The 22,897-nt window shown below is 40.3% G+C and overlaps 1 protein-coding gene across 20 annotated transcripts in view; it reads left to right on the forward strand.

The window, feature by feature from the left end:
- The window catches only part of RBFOX1 (RNA binding fox-1 homolog 1), a 795,203-nt gene that overhangs the window by 207,099 nt on the left and 565,207 nt on the right, over positions 1–22,897 (forward strand). The window contains exon 1 of one of the 20 annotated variants that reach the window (XM_071570946.1): positions 7,473–7,493. The exons of the other annotated variants lie outside the window; for them this stretch is intronic. The gene's annotated coding sequence lies outside the window, so the exon portion shown is untranslated. Of the gene's footprint in view, positions 1–7,472; positions 7,494–22,897 lie in introns of those variants that run through there. 20 annotated transcript variants of the gene reach the window in all.

Consider the following 22,897-nt stretch of genomic DNA (forward strand, 5'->3'; position numbering starts at 1 on the left):
AACTGCCTGAAGGGAAGTTCTGGCCAGGTGGGGGTTGGTCTCTTCTCCCAGGCACTCAGCAATAGGACAAGGGGGCACGATGGGCTCAAGCTCTGCCAGGGGAAATTGAAGTTGGAGATCAGGAGGAAATTCTTTGCAGAGAGAGTGCTCAGGGATTGGAATGGGCTGCCCAGAGAGGTGGTGGATTCCCCATCCCTGGAGATTTTTAAACGCAGATTGCCCGTGGCACTGAGTGCCATGATCTGGTAAAGGGACTGGAGTTGGACCAAGGGTTGGACTTGGTGATCTCGGAGGTCTTTTCCAACCCAATCCATTCTATGATTCTAAGAGGTAAAAGTTTCTTCTCTTTGCCATAGGTTACCCAGTTCTTCACAGAGTTCTCCTTTCACTTACTTCAAGTTAGCCCTTTCTTCTGCCATGACACTTGACAAACAGTTCTGCTTCATTAAGAACACCACCATAGTACTTCAAAAGTACTTATTGCCAAGAGTAAAAAAAAACTTTAAAGTTTATTTACCGTGGGGGCGCTCTTAAATAGTTTCTCTCTTTACTTGTACCTTGGTGGCATATCCTGAGATCTCCTGGCTGGAAGTGATAATAGAGGTATTATTTTCTCGCCTTAAGCAAAGTGATGTGTTCCTAAAGTAATTGGCTGCAGTGCAAATTATAACTGCTCCTGTTGTCGTGACAGCTCTGTAATTATCCGGTGTCACTGGTCACCTCTCTGACAGCTCATTGGTTCTCAGTGCTATCAAGTGGAAGTAAAAGGAGGAAAAGAAGCATTTTTATTCTTTAGCTGGTGGCAAGGCTTTTGGCATTTGCATATTGTGTTCTCCCTTGTATACAGAAAATAAGTTGGTGATTATGGGAGTTATTTTTATATCGTGGAATAATTTGCTGTTGAGTGAAAACTGAAAAGCTACTCTTGGAACATTCAAAAGCATTTCTCATAGTCTGACTTTTCTAATATGCAGTTTCTGTGAGATGTTTTAAAGTGTCACTTCAAGTCTACATTATGTACCTACATAATTAATGTAGATAAAAACATAGAAAGTTGTTTTAAGTGACATAGTTAAGCAGTTAAATGTTGATTGAATTACAGTCTGAGACCTTGAGGAGGTGAGGGAAGAGTATTGTGTGATGGAGGCAAAGAACTCTTTTGGTGCAATTGTTTGTATTTTCCATCAGCATCTCCCACGTGGGCCATGATTCCAGCACACACTATTGTAATCTCCTGCAGTGGCAATGATTCAGCTTAAAAATCAATAGGGCATGAGGTGTTTCAAGTTCTCATTATTGTAATGTGTCAACATCACTTCAGTGACCCCAGAGCCCCATGTTGGCTGATTTGTTCTCTGATTTATTGTGCAATCTTGTAGGGCAAACTATAATTTCACTGGCAACCAGAAACTCTGCTTTTATGGTTTGTGTCCCAGTCTCCAGTCATTAGGATGTTCAGAGATAATCAATACTTGTGTTTGCTGCTGAAGGTTGAATGAAGTTGTCAAGCACCTAAATTACAAAGAACACAAACAAAAGAACATTGTTATGGCTGAGCAAACCAGGAAATGTTTTTATTTACATTTTCATTCCCTATCAACTCACAAATGTTTTTATTACTTAGCACTGTCCTAATTTATATTCCCCTATATGCCTGCCAGTTTCAGATCTTGAATTTTGTGGTTGTGGTGATTTACTGTATCACTTTGTCTTTAGATTATCTGTGTTCATTTATGATCCTGTTATCTTTGTATCTGTCCAAATTTAATAACAGCATGAATAGGAAAGAATTATTTCAGTTGCTCCAACTTGGTAAACTTCTTGTGGCTTTAGTGCACAACAGAGTTGTTATTTTTGCAGTTCTCCCCGTCCACTCTTGTTAATTTTGATATTTGTTTCCATGCTCAAAGTGAAAACACTGGAGTCCATCTCAGTTTATCTTGGGCAATATCAAACCTTTTAATGTATTTAGAGCCTCTCAAATAAAACTGAGGTAGCTTCACACAACCAAAAGCTCTTTGGGCTTTCACTGCATTGACATGAACACCTCACGTGCCCAACTGTCAATCAGAGCTTAATGCAACGATCTGGAAGCCAAATACCCGAAATTTCACAAAGTGACACCCATTTTACTTTAGTGGTTTATTTTTCATTAATCAGAGGCTGGGTTTTGTGACACAGAGAGTTGTAATCCTCAAAGACCTGCAGCAGGAACACGTGCACTTCTGCATCTGACCTTCACATCCTGGGTTCAGTCTGAACACTAAAACATGTTAACAGATTGTCAATTAAGTGAAAAATGTCCAGCATCTGCAAATGCACAAAGTTGGAGAAAGAGGCCATCTATACATCTTATGTTTCTTGAAAATCTGATGACTAGGCAGCATTTTGCCAGTTTATATAATAGATTTAATATTTTCCTCCTTCAGAAATGCTTATTTCAGTAGAGCTTTCAACTTAACAATTGAGAGCTTACTGCTCACCTAGTGAGAAAAAATCAGGCAGCAAATAAATGAAAGCAAAGCCTACATGGAATAAATCTGAAATCAGGCAGTTTTAAAAAGTTATATGAACCAATAAGGTCCATATTAATCACCAAATCAAATACAAATAGGAGAATATTCCGAATTGGAAACAAAATGGAAAACAAGGTAATGTCAGATTCAAGGTCAGAAATTTTATAACTTTCATAGTTGTTTAATAGTAACTTGTTAGTTAATGAGTGTTCATTATGTTATTGGGGGGATTGCAAATTTTATAATTCTCATTATCTTTTTGGGTATTCTCCTCTGTTTTCTCACCCAAGCCATTCATTCTAATTATAGTCTCTGAAACTCATCTTTCCCTCAGCTGTATCCATGTCCAGGCCCAGTTTGAGGGCACTCCACTAACATGGTGAGCACTTCCAACATCTCCCATGCAAAACCATCCATGTGCAGGTGTTATTGTTATTATCCAGGTGATGCCAAAGGGGTTTTTGTTCTGATTTTCACATTTTGTAGATTTTAGGAACACAGTAGTTGTGGATTTTTAGAGGGTTAATATTTCTAACAGTTTAATGCCTTTCTATCACTACCCCTGTCCCAGAACAGGGAGCTCAAATTCCTTTAGTTAATTAATCTTGTTTAGACTCCTTTCCAAGGTAGAGCTGAAGGATATCAGAAGGCCCACAGAATGAAACATAAACACAGGTCAGAGTGACCCAGAAGCCAGAACTGGATGAACAACAAGAGACCTTTGTGTGCCCGAAGAAGAGTTGATGAAGACAGAGGGTCTTGACGACCCCAGACCCAATTCCAGGGGTTGGACCAGGGGTGGAACCAGGGCTGGACTGAGAAATGTGTAAAGCAATGCTTGGAGGGATCTTATTATAAAAGCCATGGAAACAAGAACTGGGGCACATGCATGTCATCCTGTGTTCCTGTGGGCTGTAGGCCCTGTGTTATTAAAGGACCTTTACTTTTTATCTTACCCTACACTAACGTGGCTTAAGTCCTGTTTTTGGGGGGAAGGGTCACTCATGGCATCACAGGAAAGTCTGATATCATTAATGAACACAGGGCATGCAGACATTTGTGCATGTGTTTCTCAGAGACTGAAAAACAGGCATCCTTGGCTGCTGTTGGAAGTGGTGCAGAGGTTTCAGATGCTTCCTGAAAATGGGTATCAGCGGTCATAGGTCACTCTGGAAAGAGGTTTTTTGATAGGAAATGCCTCAAAATCATTTACTAAGCTGATAAATTTAAACACCTTTGCATCAAATAAAAATAATTGTCATGGGGTTGGTACAGCTTTAAAAAGTTAACATCTCTGGCCTTATATGTCACAAAAAAGACATGGGTCTTTTCTGCATGAGAATTTGCCCTATATAGCAGAATAATCTGGCATAATGCAGAGCAGGGAGATGAGGGAGAAGGTGGACTGCAGCAAACCTTTCAAGTATTGCACAGACCATAAAAATCTGTGGAGCTGCTGGAAGGGAGATAACCTGTGCAAATTAATTTGTCTCCTGTACATGCAATGCTGGAGAATTCATTGTACAATGCAGGTGTCCCACATTCCAGAGGCCGGGACTGATTTCAAGTATCCTGTCTGAGTCTCTCCTGGATCCCTTGAAATGCTCATTTAAAAACAAAATGCCATAAGTAGGTGGGAAACTTGCAAGAAAGTTCTAGTTGTTTGTTGTTCCTCATCCTCAGTGCAGTTTTTCATGTTTACAGAACAATCCTTTGTAGTCTGGGCACTCCTTTTTCCCTTTTGCTGAATGCACTTTGCACCATCACCCAGAGATTTCTAGAGGGTACAAAATACCAGAGAGCTGGGTCTTTCAGCTCCCTCTGGATGCCTTTGGGAAGCAGACACAGATGTTGCATTGCTGCAGAGATGCCCCTCCACCCTTTCCCACCTGCCAGTCGAACACCAAGGAACACAGAGCAGGTTTAACTGGTGCTGCATGAATCTTGGGCAGGGCAACCTCATTGGCTGGTTTAAGCCACATGAGGGTGAGCTTTTGTCTTTGGTGGTCTCTGCCAGTTGTCACCGGGCTGGTTGAGAAGCAGAACTCAGCTAGTAATGGAGTTTGCAGAATTACCAGGACTTGATGGAATGATGTAAAGCTTAATCAGATGCTCTGCTGGCCCCTGAGGTGCCAGATAGGGGGTGAAAGCCACAGATCTCTGCTGGGAATGGCAGTTCCATAGCTGTGTTATCCCTGCTGTGATCAATGCTGGGCACTGGGATGGATGCCCAGGTGTGGTGGCAATGTAGACACAGAGGAGGTGGCTGAGATCACACCCAAGCAGCCAATGTTTTGGGTTTTTGGTTTGGGTTTTTTGGGTCTGATTTATCTATTTCTGAATTATAAACACTGTGTAGCAAAGATAAATGATTTTTCATCACTATTTGCTCAGTCATTAGAGCTGTGTGCACACTGCTGTTATACCTGGTATCCTGTTAACTATTTTTGGTACAAGAAACATAAATAGTTCACAGTCCCCCCCAAAACAGACTTCATCATAATTTGATTTGTATATTCATATAAAAGGTACAGCATGGTCCAGCAAAGCTCTGGACAGTTTCATTAATCTACTGTATTTCCTTTGATTTGGAAATTTCCATGGGATGGGATTGAGTTGTACATATTTCCACTGAGTTATGAAGGCACTGTTGGAAACACCTTGCTAGGATTTTGTCATATTCTGCTGTCATTGGGTGAGGAAAATGGAGGTTCATGTTGGACCCATGAGTTTTGCAATTATTGCCAGTGAGTTGTCCAAGCAGATTAAAAAAAAAAAAAGAAAAGGAAGGGAAAAAAGCACAGCTTTTTATTGTTTGAGTTTTTTAAGCTTTAAGGCTCACTGTAATTCCAAATGGATATGTTGTTTTCACTGTGTATTATTGAATTCCCGCTGGTCCTGCCACTACAGGAAGTCACAGCAATACCTGTATCCTCCTTAGTCACTTTTTTGGGGGGTTGTGAAGCTCAGTGTTTTCAAAGCACTCTCAGAAGTGCCTGCTTAAAACGATATGATGTGTGTGTGTGAAATGCTGCTGTTCCTGCTGAAGCTTGGACGAACCATAAACCTCTGTGGCCGTAGAAAATTCCTGAGTGCTGCATCAGCTGTTCAAGTGCTGCTTTGCCAAATCAAAGATCCTGTGCTCAAACACTACGAGGAAGGAGAACTCCCACGGTGAGAGACAGCTTGTTACAATGGCACTCGGCTCAAGGTCACCCAGATCGTCAGCCACGGCAGGGAAAAAAGCCAAATTAGGCATTTTTAGCAGTGCAAATATGTTGAGAAATAACATTAAGGGTGTGAAGATGCTGGGAAGGAAACCAGTGAAATCCTTGCCGCAGAACAGATGTGCAGGGAATGTTATGGGCATAGCAAGTCACTTTACTTTTTGTGTATCACTAAATAAAACACTTTTGTGGTTGTGCTGATGTGTGTGGCTTTGTGACATCTCACCTTTGCGATTGCAGATCTGACCTAAACAGGTTTAATTTTTAATGTAAATTGTTCTGAAATGAATGGGAAGGTCATCCCCAGTGACAGCACTCATTTGATGGTGGAGGTGTCTGCTTTTTTCTTGGAGCAAGCAAGATCTGGGATTTTTGACAGAGAAAGTTTACGTGTATGAGAGTTCTTAAATAAGACTCATCAACCTTTATACCCAATTATCTATATGCCAATTATATTCACCCTGTATTTATTTTAATAGCATAATTAATACAATTTCAAATTGTAAATGGTATCTCCTTTGCCTATTACTGAGGAAAGTTTTGCATCTGAAAAAACCAAATGGATAGAGATAGTTTTTTCATTGTCATTGCATACCAGAGCCTGAAGAAAATGTTAAAGGTTTTAAATTTTAATATCATTAATTCTTATGATATTATATTATTATATCATTCTTATATGGTATTAAGTAGTAAATATCATTGATCGGTTTTCAGCACAAAGTAATGTTGATCAAGGGCTATACATGGTAAAATAGCTACTTTTTAGTGTATAAAAAATTGGTAAATTAGTAATTAAACCAGGACATAAGGCATGTGCCAGTAAAGAAATACACACAATTCTGAGCTCCTGCAGTTGAGCAGAGATTAGAATAATGCCTGATTGTGACATGGCCGTCAGTCAGCACAGACTTGTGTAGTTTGCAATGTGATTTCATGATGATTTCAATTCCACACCGAGGAGTGACAGCTCCTGTTTGTTACCATGGTAGCCTGAAGCCCACCAACCTCCCCCAGCACAATAGGGCAGGAGCCCTTCTCTCCAAGGAAGTCATCTCCTGACTCAAGGTCATGATGAGATCTACCTTGTGATTTCTGTCCAGGTTCAGTTCCTTTGCCTCTTACGTGTCTGACCTGCTGCTCTTCTGACCTGCTTTCTTTCTTTGGGTTCATTTTAGGGAGTTTTAACACAAACCAGGCTGTCTTTTAGGGAAACAGATGGAGATGCCCAGGGCATACCACAGGCCCACACAGCACTAGTGTGAGCTGCACAGAAAGGTACTTGGAGGGTAATTCCCGTTGAGAAAATTGATCCTTCCTTCTTTGGATGTTTTTTCCTGCCCACTCTTGAGCTCTCCTAGTTGAGAAGCATGTGAAAGTAAATGAATGAAGTGAAACTTTGGTGGGTTCTGTTACTCTCCTCTTTGTGATATTATCATAAATAGTGAAATAGTGGTTTGTGGACAGTAATTTTGTTCACTAAAAGTGGAATCTGCAAGCATTACAAAGTTTAGCACTGAGGGGTGTGTTTCAGGGTGGGAACTGAAAGTTTCCTTTTTGACAGGTTTCCTTGAAAACAGATTCCTACTGGCATCCAGATTTTCCTAGAAAAGAGAGTGCCAGAATGCTGCAGTCAGGGCTCAGACTCAGTTTGGGCACTCAGTAAACTGGCAGAGAAGGAAGGACAGGAGTAGTGCTGCAGGACCAGACTAAGCGTGAATGGAGCTTCTCTTGACCATCTCACATAGTCAGAGTAAGTACTGTCTAAACTCAAGGTTCATTTTTTTACTTTTCCATTTGTTTTGTCCTAATGTGCTCTGTTCTGCTTTCCCCTTTTTGCTGGCCAGGTGTCTACAGCAGATGCAGGGCCATCTCTGAGATGAGAAATATTTTAATTTCTTCTTGTTACATCCTAATTCCTGTTAGTCACCCTTAAACTTCTTTTAGTCACATCACGTGCCTTCTGAGCTCTGAATTAACTTGTCCTGCTCCTGCATGTCTTAATTCTCTCTCATGCACTTAACATCAGAGGAAATGGCTCCTTCTTTCTCTTCCACTCAATGTTCCCATCACCTCCTGCAGTTAATAGAATTAAATTCTAATACTAACATTCAATTTGCAATTTTGGAGGCTTGAAACGTCACCTGCTCTGCATGAAGGAATAGTTTTTGCAGGGAGTTTTGAATGTGGTATATTTTTTACAGAATTCACAGGGTTTGAATCTGTTGCACTTTTGGGAGGTGTTTTCCATCTCCAGGAGAGCTTTCATGTGAAGGGTTTCGCTCTGGGATGTCCATATGCTCTTTTTTCCATGGTGCTCACAGTGTCAGTTACACATCTCAGGATACAAAATCCAGGCAACAAAAATTTAAAAGAAAGCCTGCCTTGGAACACAGACACAAATAAAATTACATGGCTGTGGCATTTGTGACACTGTTGAACAACCACACCAGTCACTTGCCAGAAGTTTCCCAGCAGAGCTGAAGTGTTAGTTGGAAACAAGGGTCTGATAAGAGAGGATTCAGGAGCTCAATGTTGGTCAAACAAGAGCCAATGTAGTTACAGAGGAATGACTGTATTTTATATCCTTTCCTCTCTAGCCCCAGGTATGTGAGTTGTCTTTTCTCTCAAAATTTCCAGGCAATTGTGTTTCAGAAGAAATTGAACATAATGTTCCGACGCTTAAATCTTTGACATGGCCCTTCCCATTCTGCCTCAGCAGGTACTTATTGTTCTTTTGGCACTGCTCTGATGAACATGTGATGCCTTTAAAATACCTTGGTAAGCAGGAATCCTGGATATAAAATGTTACTCTTGTTGAAGTACAATTTCTGATTCGCTGGTTTGAGAGACAAACATATGGCAGCCTACAGGAGAGGGCTGACAGTGTGACACTTGGGCCAGAACTCATGTCACAGAAGAGAGAAAGGCAGAAGCTGATATATTTTCATCATAGTGTTAGTTATTCCCATGTAAAAATCCCTGTTGAGAAAGCAGTTTATTTCAAGAGGTGCATATGTTAATATCCCTACTATTACATGTGCAAAACATACAAGTCTCATCAGCCATGGCCCAGCTAAACAGGTTTATCTTCCTTCCCATCTCAGTTCCTACAGGACAGAAAATTAAGCAGATTAAACCCAGGAATAAGTAATTAGCAACATTTACAGCAGTAAGCCTACAGTACTTGGATGGCCACTAGAAATGGAACTGTTAGATTATTTTGTCACTTCAAGGCTTGATTATTAGTACTGAGTATCTTTCAGAAAGTGTGTCTAATTTCTGATGGAAGCTTGGAGAGGGGCAGCACCATCCAGGAGATAAGGGTTCTGGCATTACACTGAAAATTCTGAGTTCTTTCCCAGTGTGGATGACTTTGCTCATGTGCTTTTCACCACTGTGATTGATTATATTCATATAACATCTCTTTTCCAGGTAATTTCTAACCTAGGTTCTCCAATCTTTCAGAGTTAAACAAGCACTGACACTGTAAGATATTATTTCCAACTACTCCAAACCATTTCCAGTAAGTCTAGAAAAGTCCTTTGCAACATATAGCACTTTTCATTTATTTCAGAGAAAATCAAAAAGAAAACTAAAAACTTTCTGAAGAAAGGAAAAGACTGAGTGGTTTTGGTGTGGTCTGTGTGTTTTTGTTTGTTTTTGTTTGTTTGTTTGTTTTTCTAAACAGGAGTTTTACATTTCATGAAGGTGAATGATATAGCACAAAAGTCTGTAAATAACTTTATCACCTTATCTGCTTTTGATCTAGCAGGTCTTCAGGAGTAAACATTACTTAATCTACATTCATATTATCTTTGCCCCCTCCCCTTTATTTTTTTAACTGAAGACTTAACTCTCTCAGCATTTAGAAATGTGAAGACAGCATTACTGTGCTCCTCTGTTCTACTCTGTTGCTTTCAATTCCTATTTAATAAGACATGGGACACCTCTCATAAATTCTGTAACATCAGTGTAATGTTGCTTTGATGATACATTGCATGTTAAGTTGGGATTGGCATGAAAGAATAGTTTAGGCTCAGGAGAGACTTTTGTTTTCTTCTGGTTTTGCCATAAGTGTTCTGTATCTCTTGCTGTTCAAATCTATCAAGAGTTCGTGATATGATACTTTGAACATGGGGTGTTCTGCCCCCTGGCCAGGGGCCTTCTGCAGCTGCTGACCTCTCCTCCTCCCTCTCCCTCTTCCCCTTGGAATTAGATCTCAGGGCCCTCTCTGAAGTTAAAGAACTAATTGTTTTTCCAGCATCCCTCTCTCTCCTCTGACTTGCCCCTCCGAGGGGGCACAGGTGAATGTCTGAGGAAAACAAAAGATGCATCTCTGGAGCAGACCATACCTATGACCCTTTCCATGTGCTGTTGCACAAAGGGTAAGACTTGGACCCCGTGAACCCACTTACAGCTGATGGAGCTGATGCAGCTGGTGGCTTGGAAGCTGATTTCAAACCTCTGACATCTGGAGTTGCTTTCACTTCATTTCGCTGCAGGTGTTCACAGACACACTGTCATTCTGCTGGCTGTCTCCCTGGAAAGCAATACAGTTACTGTGTTATTGCTTTTCTTTCCATGGAATAATGAGGATCTCAACTCAATAATGACTCTGGGCATGAAATGTAATCTAGACACCTCAAACCTAATTTTCTTGCAACACCAACTTTCACAGATATTTACGTTTTAAATATATATGGACTAATGTTGAAATACATATATTATCCTATATTTTGTATAGGATCCTGAATTGTATAATATATTCATTACCCCCTGAAACCTCTCTCAGAATTGTATTGTTCTTCTCTAATATAACTCTTGCTGTCTCTTCTTGCCCATCTTGTTATTTCTGTGCTTTTCATCCCTTTTCTGAGTAGTCTTTGTACCCCTTCCACACAAGCACATTCCATCTCTTTTTCTTCCTTTCTTATATGCCAGTTCTGTCTTCAAGGTGCTGTCTTTTTGCAGTGTGGTGCAGAATAATCAAACCAGCAAACTTTGTACTTTTTGAAGCAGGGGTGTTTGAACATTTGAAAACCCACAAAAGAAAGGCAGATCAGTAGTTCTGGCATTCTTCAAAATTGCTCTTTCATTTGAAAGGAACAGAGAAGCTCTGGGTGGGCAAACTGAAAGTTGTGGTGTCTATTTAATGAGGCTGTGAATGGAGGCAAGGAGTGTATCAGTAATGAGTAGATGTGGTGAATGCAGATGTGTCCACTTAAAGGAAAAAAAAGTGCTTCAAGTATAGTCTTTTATTTGATAATCAGGCTGCAATTCGTATTCATCTGGGGGTCTTTAGAAAAGCCAGAGGTCTCTGAGGATGTGAAGCTCCAGCAGGCACCAACCTCGGCTGGGTGAGTTGCACAAATGTGAATGTGTCTGCTGCAGTCTGGAATTCACTCTTGTTTGGCAGCCCCGAGCCTGGGGGCAGCATGTTTTTCGCTATAGCAGCAAGTGATGTTAATGGAGTGCACGGCATCCCTGGAAGGGTGTTCTGGAGAAGGTCACCTGAAATCCGTGCAGGGGATGCTGGCTACATCGAACACTAAAATGGGCGTTACTGGAAGCTCACAAAAAGATCCGAAGTGAATATAATCAGCAGTTCCACACTGCAGGTTTTGCTTAAGTCTTGCTCTTCCTCCCGACTCTTTAGTGTGTATAATGTGCTTGTTTTTTCTGGAGTGTTAGGAGAGCTCTCACATGCCCTTAGTGCTCTGAGTGTAATGGGCTGCGTTCTTCACCCTAATTGGTGAAGCACGAGCATTCCAGACGGCACAGGATGGTTTTCCCACCTCGGAAAGCCACTCCTGCCCAGCCCCGGTCCCTTCCTTCCCCAGGACTCATTAGCAGTAGCAGTCGGGGGGATTTATAATGCCAGGAGAACCTCCCAACCCAACCGTCTATTAACCCAACCTGGCTGTTCATAGCTCCTTTTCCTTACAAAGTGTTTCTGTCCCCGGACACGCTTTTGCCTCAGGGCAGTTAGTTAACAAAGTAGTCTTTAGCTATCGAGAATGATCCATTTGTCAGGGATTATTGTGCAATGATGCCATAGTCTCTCTTAATTAGGTAAACCCACATTGGTTGTAGATAGTCTTAAAGACCCTTTCTTGGAGGATCAAGAGGGTTTGTCTAAGCCAAACTGAGCAGTGGCTTTGCAAAAGCAGAGTAAATGATAGGAGGAAATGAGAAATATTTATTATAATGATATTTTTAGAAATAGTCAAGTTTCGAAAGGTTTATAATATTAAGACATAGCTGTTCATAAGGGAAAGAAGTCAATCCAGTCAGTTTTTCAAGAAAGGAGTGTCCTTACTGGTCCTTTCTGATACCCTTTCCTAGAATAACAGGCAAGGAGAAACATGCACCCAGAGACATATAATTGTATATACTGAAAACTGAGCCCATACTGGGGACATGAACACCTCAGTGTCCTTAGAAAATATCAGATTTTTCTCTTCTTTGACCAGTTTATGATGCATCACAGAACAGATGCAGAATCTCTTCAGAGAGATGTTGATGCTTAAGAACTAAAATTGATATATCCACATATGTATATATATAATATGGAATTTTTTTTGTAATTATAAGATTCAGTTTCTGTTTCTCACCTATTACTTCCAAGTACCCAATACAAATTTCTGTCCTCTGAAGAAAGGATTCTGCAGGAACTCAGCACGTGGCACTCTCATCTCATTCCACTGAAAATATGGCCATGGAAACCATGTCACTAGAAAATTGCAAAATGAGTAAACAAACAGGAAAATCACTGCACCGTGGTTCAGTGGGGAGGGCTGGGGTTCAGTGTGCTTACATGAAATTCTTTCTGGGCTCCATTCAGTTTTAATACTAATCTGCCATCAAATCTGAAGAGTTTTAAGCTGTTCCCAGTGGTATTTACCATCAAGTGAAGTGTGAGGCTGAGTGGCTATTTTATTAGAGATGGGAAATTATTTTAGCATAACATTGCAGTTGAGTTATTGCCACTTGATGAGTTTATGCAAGAACTCTTGCAGGCCATTTCCGAGTGGAATTCATCCTTTCAACAGCAAATTGCTGAAAGAGATACAGGGTTATTTGTTTATGCTGTGGAATAGAAGCTGGGAAAAAGGTATCCCATTCTATCCCATTAACATTTTAACAAGATCAACCCCCAAATGCCCCCCCACTGATTTACTGGGACCCTTGTACTTGTTAATGCTCATGAGGGGAATCCAGTCAGGATGGCAAGTCTCTGATTTTATAATCCCTCAGACTGTACAAACCGTGATGGGTTTTTATAATCCCTGTGAAGAGAGGGAGAGTGCAGGAGTGCATGTGACACCTCCCTACACCACAGTGATAAGCCAAACCTGAATTTCACCCTCATCTCAAAGCTGTAACTTTAGATCAATGGATCTTGCCATTTATTCCTGCATTAAATGCTGCTTTGAAAGTTTAAGGTCATAAAGTGAGAGGAAAAAGTGGAGAGTGTATTGAGCCAGGAGTGTTGCTGGAGAGAAAACCTTAAGGCACGCCAACTTTTAGATATAAAACATAAATTCTTTATAGCTCCCTGTCTTTGTCAGAATGTTTTCCATTGTAGAGCATTGTGTTTGTGACTTGTTAATGCCTGAGTTATTGATTTCCTGTCAGTGTGAACTGGATTCCCAGTGAGCTTTTTTGTCCTTGTCTTTGGCAGCCTTTGGTAAAATCGCTCAAGATTGTTAGTTTGGTTTGGTTTTAAAAGCCATCAAATAGCATTTTACATGTGAGTTCCCCACTGTAAATGTAGCAACTTTCCCTTCTTTTTTGCACTCCAATACTCTACCTTTTTCAAGTGGTAATTTTGAGAGAAGAGGATATGTAAACACAAGTTGAGCTGATATACCTTGGTATTGTACAGATGAGTTTCCACCTGTGCTTTTTTTTTCCATGATGCTGACTCATGAACTTATTTCAGTGCACAGATAGGAAAAAGAAATGTAGTGCACACCTGCTAAACAATTAAAAGTAGTTTTCCTTTATGCCTGAACAGTACCAGTTTATGTTTAGAAATTGTCAAGAAAAAAGAATATAACCCCACCCCCAAAGGATTATAGTTGTTTTAACTAATTATTGTTTCATTGCATTTACAAAATGCAGAAGGCATCACACAATTTCACACACACACATTACTGTGTTTTGGTCTTTTCATAGGTGGTCTTTTCTCAATCTTTTCTCAACAGTTGCATTGTGCTGGTTTAAAGGTGAACCAGCAGGGGAAATGAACTCACCACAAGAGAGATTATAAGTCAGAGCTAAAATTTAATAATAATATTACAATAACAACACTGACACACAAGGGAGATTGCTTTCAACTCACAAAACCCCAGCAGTATAACCCAGTGTCCTGGGGCACAAACCCAAGGGGGTTTGTTTGCCCTTGTGCTGAGACCCCTGTGGTTCCCCCAAGTCCAGAGCAAAAGGAAAAGAAAAACCTGTTGGTGCAGGTGAGGGCTGTGGTCTGGGCGAGAGCGGTGATCTCCTCCTGTCGAGGTCCTGCTGCTGCTCTGGATCCGACAAGAACTTACCAAAGTCTTCTTATCCACCACTTATGTACCCTCAGGGAGCACCCAGTCCCTCCCCCTGGGCGGGGACTCACACAATGGGTGATTAACTCTGGGAGCCAGGGGGTGTTGAACTGTTGATGGCCCATTGGCAGCTCCGCCCCCTCAGGCTGGGTGTGAAGGTGCCAATGGCTCCCTGGGCAGCTGCTGCTAATGGCCCATTGTCCTTGGGGAATGAATAGAGGGGGTAGAATACACAGCTTTGATCACCCCCACACAGGGTTAGCTGGTCCTTCCTGCTGAACTAGGACATACATGTACCATGTAATGTGTTCACAGAACATACACATGTCCCATGCAGGACTTGGCCATCCAGCAGCTGAGCCCTTCCTCAGAAACCTTCCTACCCCTGTTGCCTCTGGTGCAGAACAGCTGGTGGTAATCACTCGAAACATTAATTATGAGCTGATTGGCAAGGGCATAAACAAAGCAGAGATGAATTACAACAGTGATGCACCATGTAGATTTTTAAACCAACTGACAAAACTCTACCTTTGATTAATATCAGAAAAGTGTCAAGGGCTCTGACTGTTCAATTCTACACACAGAGTAAGCGTTAAAATGCTATAGCTGGGAGGCAAGCAGACAAAAAAAATTGGATAAACAAAAGCCTGCACTGAATTAATGTTTCAATAAAATGCCTAAGTAACATATGTCCCAACCTGGCTGGAGTCCTAAAGCAGGAGTAAAAGACTTTAATTACGTGATTGATGGGTGCTTCAGGAGAGAGCTCGGAATCCACGAGGACGGCAAGGTCAAAGTGCCGCCTGGTGACGGGCAGAGCAGGGAGCTGGGAGGTGACTGCAGGTGACAGGGCGGCCCATCTGCCCCGGCAGCTCCGCTCTAACTGCCGCTACCACCGAGGGCACAATTGAAGGGCTTCCTGCTTGGCTGGCTCACAAAAAATTATGCAAAATATCCAGCTGCTTCATGCAGTGTTTGGGAACGATAAAACTTGGGCATTTTTGCTAGGAAACAGCACAAAACTACTTGTTCTGAAACAGTCCAAACCTTGCATTGTTGATTGGTGACTGTTGCTTCCAAGGCAGTTTGTAATAATTAGAAATACCTACAGTGTTAATCGTTTTTGTTGACCCATTGGCAAGGGAGTTGCCAGTCTTTCTGTGAGAGGGGTCACCCTTGCATGTGTAGCTGGACATTTCTGTGTGGGTATCACTGTCACATGTTCTGAGGTTCTCATGGGAGAAAATCGTTGTGGCCAAATCCTGGTCATGATCTCCTGAAGTGCCTGTGGGCTACAATTTTGTCTGAGATTCTCTATAATTGGATTCAATTACTATTATCATCTTCTTTTTTTTTTTATTTTTCAACTGTGGTGCTGTAGCTTTTGCTCTTACATAGGCAGAGGGTGTTTTTTTCTGTAAATGTTTTAGTTGATTGGAAGTTTATTTAAACTATTATTTTCTGTTTCCAGGAAGATATTGATAGCAAAGCATTTCTTTCTCTGCTTCTTCTTTTTTTTTTTTTTTGTATTTCAAGCTTTCTGTGGTCATTATCTATATAAGACCTTTCTAGATAATGCTGCCCCATTCAGTTTTCTTCTCTGGCAGCCTTGGTGACACCAGTGGATATGGAAAGAGGCAAATACTACGCTCTTCAAAATATTTCCTTCTGTATCTTGTGGCAGGTCATTGAATATTTGCTGTTAAGAGAAAATGGAAATGTCTGAGGTGAATTTACAGAATGTAGGTTAAATAGTGATTACTTGTCCCAGTTTAAATTGTGTCCCAGATTTGTGCATTGTGCTATAGAGTCAATTCATATAAATGAATGGTGAGACTGTTTCACAGATGATTATTATTTTCCCCTGAGATGATACCCTATTAAATTATTTTGATCTTCTACATTTTCATGTATTTCTAACTTTGTTTTTAGAATTCTTTCCTCTCCTTCCTTCAATGGCTATGGGCAAAAAAGGTAGAAAAGTTACTTTGCTCTGGGCAGATGTAGTTTTTCTGAATAATTTTGAGTAATTTGAAATATTTTTATGGTCAAGGCAGAATAATACAGCTCACCAAGTAGGATGAGGAAATTGGAATGTTGCTTTCTGGGTCACTATTTCAAAACAGTATAGATGCAAAAGTAATGTGCTTTCCACAATTATCATCAAGGTTATTCTCAAATAAAAGCTGAGATAAAAATGAGGCAAAGACCAAGCTGCCTGCTCACCATTCAGTGGGATTTTCTGGGGATGGGAAGCGCTGCCAGGGCGGTGTGTACCTGTTCCACAAGCTCCATTTGCAGGACTCTCATCAGCTTGCATAAATAATGTAGTGCCAAATAAAAGCACCCCTGCCCTGGAAAACATGACATCAATTTCAGTCATTGTCTGTGTGTCAAGTATAATGCATTTGCTTAGGATAACCTGAGCTAATATTTTTATTTTAATGAGATGAGTTGATAGAAATTTCCCAGAAAGATATTTAAGGTTAAGGTCATAAACCTCCTCAGTATCACTGTGGTGTTGTGTGTTTGTAATGAGCTACATCATAGTTAGATAAAGCAATAATATTCTAAAGAGCTGAGGGTGTAGGCAAAGAGGAGAAATAAGGTGGTGAATGGGAGAGGTGAAAGGAAGCTGAGGAGTTGTATGAGATTGTAACATCTTTGTGTTTGTGTTCTGAACAAGCAGGAATTAAACATCTGAAAGTTTCTCCGAACCTTAAAAGCTCTTGAGAGCACAGGTGGCTCTAGAAGATTTGAGCCACTAGTTTGGGTGCCCCAAACAAGTGGAATGACAACACTGTGGGCACCCAGCCATGGGTTGCAGTCACTGGGCACTCCGTGACCCCTGTTCAGGTGGCAGATCTTCTGCTGTCCACAGCACTCTGTAACTGCGGGTTCAGTGGGCACAGAGGCGCCAACCTGGTAGCAGAGCTGTAGTTCTGTCTATCTGATGGACTAGTGACAGTAAGAGAAGAGTTGGATCACAATCAGTGGCCTGATGTCATAATGAAATGAACTGCAGTGGCATTTGTGCATTTTGAGCAAGTCAAATGATCTGTTAAGATCAGCTTTGTTTGCAGAAGTGATGCACCACTCCATGCAGCATTTTGGAAAGATGTTTGGAATATACTGTAACTATAATCAGAGAGGTAGTTTGAGTGCAGAGAACAAAAACATTACTTTCCCACCACTTTTGTGTTGATTTTGCTGTAGTAAATAAGATTTACATGGGCTTGCAGCTTATTACCTTGTTCTTGATGAAATTTCACCCCAAACATAACAGACATTCAAACCTTATGTAAAGATGAACCACACAAACCTCTGTGTGTTTACTGAGGAGAGGAATATGACTTACAAAATAGGGATTTTTGTTCTCTTGGTTCCTACACAAAGTACTAGTTCAGCTTCATCGTGCTGCAGACAGTCTGGTGTGAGTGAATCTGCACTGAGAGTCCTCCTATAGTCATTAAATCAAAGCCACGATGGTGGAGTCAAAGGAAGGCACTGAGGTGACAGTGACCTACTTTGCTAAATCAGAGGAGTGGACACGGAATAATTGTGTTGAGGTCCAACTCTGCAGGAGATAACCTTTGAAAGTGCTGAAAATCTGAAGTCTGTGACATTGCTGGAGTAGAAATATAAAAATCTATGAATCACTATTGGAACCAGCTTATGCATCATTTAATTGTGATATATTTAAAAAAATGGAGTGCCTTCAGCAATCTGCATATGAAAAGCCTGTGCATGATGGAATTGATGTAATGAACACCAACCACTTCACTTCCATGAATGTTAACACTGCAAAATGCCTGGAGTAGGAAGATAATGTGGGGTCAAAATGTGCTCTGCCGAGACGTCTGCTTTTATTATTTTTTCCTGCTGGTCTTTGGGAGGACCTTTTCAGATGCATTCACTGATAACTGATGCATTTTCCCTTTTATTGATTCTATTATCTAAATTGCCAGCTAAGACATGATTTTGTCTGTCTCTATTCAGAACCATATCGTGCCAAAGTAAGGTACAGGTTGTGAGGTTGTGAGCTGATGCAGTTCATTGATATGAAGGAAACGTGGTCAATTAACAGCTTTCATTTGGTGTCTGTATTCTGCTTCTAAAATTATTACAAATGTGGATTATTTTGTTGTTAAGGTTCCACATTCCTCAATTACTGTTTTTATGTTGGTTGAAGCTCTGGTGGAGGAAAGGGGAAATAAAAGGGGCAAATGCTGCTTTTGCCTTAATAAGTAATCCACTGCACATACTTTTCTCTCTTCTTTCTGGTAAATAATGAAATTCTAAACAGCAGAAAGAGAAAAACCCAAAAACCTGCCAACAGACAACACCCTTCAAAAAAAACAACCCCATTAGAACCAGTGGCAAATTTGAGCTTTTTCTGGTGAAGCTGCTTTATTGTTTCTACCCAAAAGATTCTGTTATTTGATTGGATTCTCTTCTCCATATTGTGTATCACAGACTCACAGACTATTCTGAGCTGGAAGGGACCCACACGGATCATCAAGCCCAACTCTTAAGTCAAGGGCCCACATAGGGGATTGAACCCATGACCTTGGCATTATTGCAACCAAGTTTTAACCAACTGAGCTTATCTCAGGGTCAGCAGTGTGGGCAGAATGTGACTGAATGTGGCAGAAAGTTGTCTTAATTTTTGTAGTTCAGAGGTGGGTGAACAGCTCTAAGTTTATCACAGTAAGAAAGAAGTGATTGTGTTGTTTGTAATGGATACTTCTGGAGTTTTGTCTGGCACAGCAAAGTTTTCATAGGTGACAGCAGCAATAGCTGTTGCTCTAATGGGTAGTCATTATGAGTAGGAATTAAGTGGTTCTTTGCAGTAAAATTATCCAAGGGGAAATTGTGGTATCAAAGCTGTTGCTTGGAGTTATTTGCCTTTCCACTGATTGAGTTTCATTGCACTCATTCCCGATGCTGAACTGGAAATGTCTTCAGTCACTTGTTTTCACTAATAGCCTTTGCTGCTGGTGGTGTTACATTACATTGTTCTGGGGACATGACCCACAATTCTTTTGCAAGTTTCTTTACCACATTTTTCCAAAAACGTTTTTTTTTTCTTTCTTGTAAGCCATTATATATATATATACACTTTAGCAAAAAAATACATACTACTGTAGCAGTTCCATTTAAGTGAAGTTTTCAGCACTCTGCACTCCCTGGACAGTCTGTGAAACACTGGACACTGTTGGCATTTGTTACATTGCAGTTAAATCAATTCTAATATTCTCTCTGCTTTCTTTTTCGTCTTGAATCTCTCCTCACTTTATTTGTTTCATCTGTTATTTATGTTTCATTTTGTTGTGTATTTCAATTTAAAACTCTTTGCAACAAAATTACATTTTATCAGAAAGCTTTACAATGCTGTTTGCAACATAGTCAGTGTAGAGAATCTTTAGAATCAGATTCTTCACTTTTATTTTACCTTTGGGCAGACAATAACAATCCAAAATCCATCTGGGAAGTTGGGAATAAACTCATGATAGATCTGATTCTTAATTCTGTGCAGTGCATCTGAGGTTCATCACAGCCAGCCCATGGCCATCTTCAGTAGAGAACACAAAGTTGTTATGTTATTTCTTAGTGGAAATGCATGTTCAGGCCATTTGGGAGACTGTACTTCTCAGAAGACAAATGCTAACACCATTTCCTTTGAAACACTTTTCCAGGGTTGTATCCAGTACAGGGAACATCCCAGCAGTTATGTAAGATGTTCCTGGGCCAGAAGTGCTGCCTGGTGCTTTTGGGCTGTAGCAGGGCAGGAGGAGGGTCAGGGTTCATTTGCCTTTACATCAGTAAACACATGTATGTGTTTGTGTGTTTACCATTTGGATATTCCCTTCACAAACCCAAGATCATAAGGAGAACTGTTTTTCCTAAGAGGAAACAAGGTGTGGTCTGTCTTGGGCTGCAGACAAGTCAGTATCCTTAAGAGGCTCCCACTGCTCTTGACCTTGTGGTGTGTTTAAAAGTAGTACTCAGAGCACAAGAACAGCAAATGAATGTTGTGGTGAAACCTAAGAAGGCAGGAGTTGGAAAAAACTCTAACATGGACACTGGAATGAAGCTTAATTTTCCTCATTGAGATGTTTATGTTCAGTGGGATGAGGGACAGTTGTTTTGAGCCACGTAGTCATTCATATAATTCAATAACATTTAAGACCAATACATGGAATAATGGAATATTGAACTGTGTTAGGACACAGATAAAACTATGTTGGGTCATGGATTTGCTTCTATCCACATAGCATTTACTTCAAATGCCTGAAATCACTACTTAGGATGAGTAGTTTATTCAGCTGCCAAAAGAGGAGCTACTTTTACTGTAGTAGTGGAAAATACTCTGCTCTGATGGAGTTACAGGTGTCCAGCAAAAAACAAGAATCCAAAACTGCAACCCAGGGAGTCCTGGCTGGGCTGGTGAATACAGGAGTGGCTGCAGAGGCTGAGGACACTCGTGGGCAGCAGTAGGAGCTCACAGAACAAGATGTGGAGCAACCTGCTTCCAGCTTGAAGCCAACCCTTCTGTGGACAGGAGGGGACACTGGAGCCCTCAAGGTGTTCCCTCCCAGCCCAGTCTCTCTGGGAGTCACCCACTGATTCCCTGGGCCAGTTGCACGACTGCAGGTGCTGTAACATTCCAGCATGGCAGATTGCACAGCCAACAGATGCTGCCCTTCCACTTCATCCAATCCAGAAGGGATGTGCTTTTTCTTGGGTTTTTTAGGTAACTTGTTTACCAGTTTTCCTATTCCTTCTCAGCTGTTCCCGTGTATTTAAAGAAAAACGAAATGTCTTCAGTCAATTTTAATTCCATATTGTATTTAGAACAATTTTAATTCCATATTGTATTTAGAACAATTTTAATTCCATATTGTATTTAGAACAAGTACTTTAAGATTCAATTGTCTTCGATAACAATATTTGTTTTGTTACATCTTCAAGTAATTTGACTTTTTTTCTTTTTCTTTTTTTTTTGTAGAAGTTGGCTTTAGGAAACGTGTTTCATTGTATTATTTAGAGAATGACCTTCAGTACTGATAACATTTTGTTGCAGTGCACATTTTTTTGTGCACTGTTTAAATAATGAATAGTAAATCAACATAGTTAAATGGGATATGACTGCACAGATTTCTATATAAATTGGGAAACTTCGCCACCTGCTCTACAAGGACAACCTTTACCAGTTGTGAATATTTTTGTGTTTCAGAAAACCTTTCCAGAGGTTTTCCAAAGCTCTCCTTTCCCAGACCATTAAACTATATGAGCAAATAGTCCTTGTACTGTAGAGTGGCTGAGGAGCAGAAGGATGTTTATGTGTTAACTGTTTTTCTAAGCCATTGCTTTGAAAAGATTCAAGGGATAAAATACCTGAGAAATTCTAGGTACAACCAACTGTGTTTCAAATACATAGAAAAGAGTGAGGGGGAAAAAAGGTACTGTTTTTCTTTCTTTTTTTGTATCTAACACACAGATTTTATATGAAATTTAGACGATTAATATTAAATAACACTTCAGATATTTATTAAGTTTGCAAAGCAGTTTAATTTTTTTCTTAAAAATATCAGAATATGGAGGTTATTATTATTTATATCTGGCTAAAATTATCTGTCATATGCAGATGATTATGCAATATCTGCCAACATCCTACCCTAAGACAGTTTTAACAGATGGTTGAATGTGTTTCATGTGGCATTTGTTTAAATGCAGCTATATCTAATTTCCCCAGTAATTATTAACATCATCTTGCTGCTAAGGACTCAGTCTGCATGGAGTTAGCTGCTGTTAGACTGTTTCTGCCAGACTTTGTGTTTCAACCTTTATATTTTGCAGGACAAATATTTTGCTTTAATGTCTAAGAGTTCTGTATTATCACATGGAAAATCTACAGTGAGAATCACAAATACTTTATCCAGTGCTGACTCTGCTGCTGTATAAAGAAAATAGGCCTTGCTATTTAATTTGTGTGTCTCTTTTCAAGTGTTAATTTTGAAGCAAAATAAGAATGTGGCACTAAGGTTTAGTAAATTGACTCTGAGCAATGAAACAGCAATTTGAGGTACATATGACCAATATAAACAAAGTCACTTAAAGATGCATTTGCTTGAATAAACCCCCAAATGGGATATAGGCAGGTTTGCCTTCACATCAGTGCTGGAAGATGCCAATCAAACAAGATCTTCATGGGGGGGATGGACATTTCCATGATTCTATAATATGATAATTATGACATATGCCTTTTTAATTAAGATTCCCCATAACTTATGCTCTGTACAAGCATATTTAGTACATGTAAAAATTTACACCTCTGTGTGTGTATTTGCATGCAGAGACAGGTGTCTGTGTGTAGCTAAATGTTTTGGTAATAACTTTACTGGGACCTGTAAACCCTCTTGAGTTTCTGCACCCCAGTTTTCTCAGGGAAATTACTCTTACACATTTTTACATCAGACTCTATTTTAACTAAAGGAACATAGTCACAAAAGTCCCAACATCTCCAAAAGGTGTTAAGCTTCTGTTTATCAGCAAAGATAAGATCTTCCCTGATTGTTTCAGTATCCCAGCTTCT

The sequence above is a fragment of the Pithys albifrons genome, chromosome 16, assembly GCF_047495875.1.
Source record: "Pithys albifrons albifrons isolate INPA30051 chromosome 16, PitAlb_v1, whole genome shotgun sequence".
NCBI classification, from domain to species: Eukaryota; Metazoa; Chordata; class Aves; order Passeriformes; family Thamnophilidae; genus Pithys; species Pithys albifrons.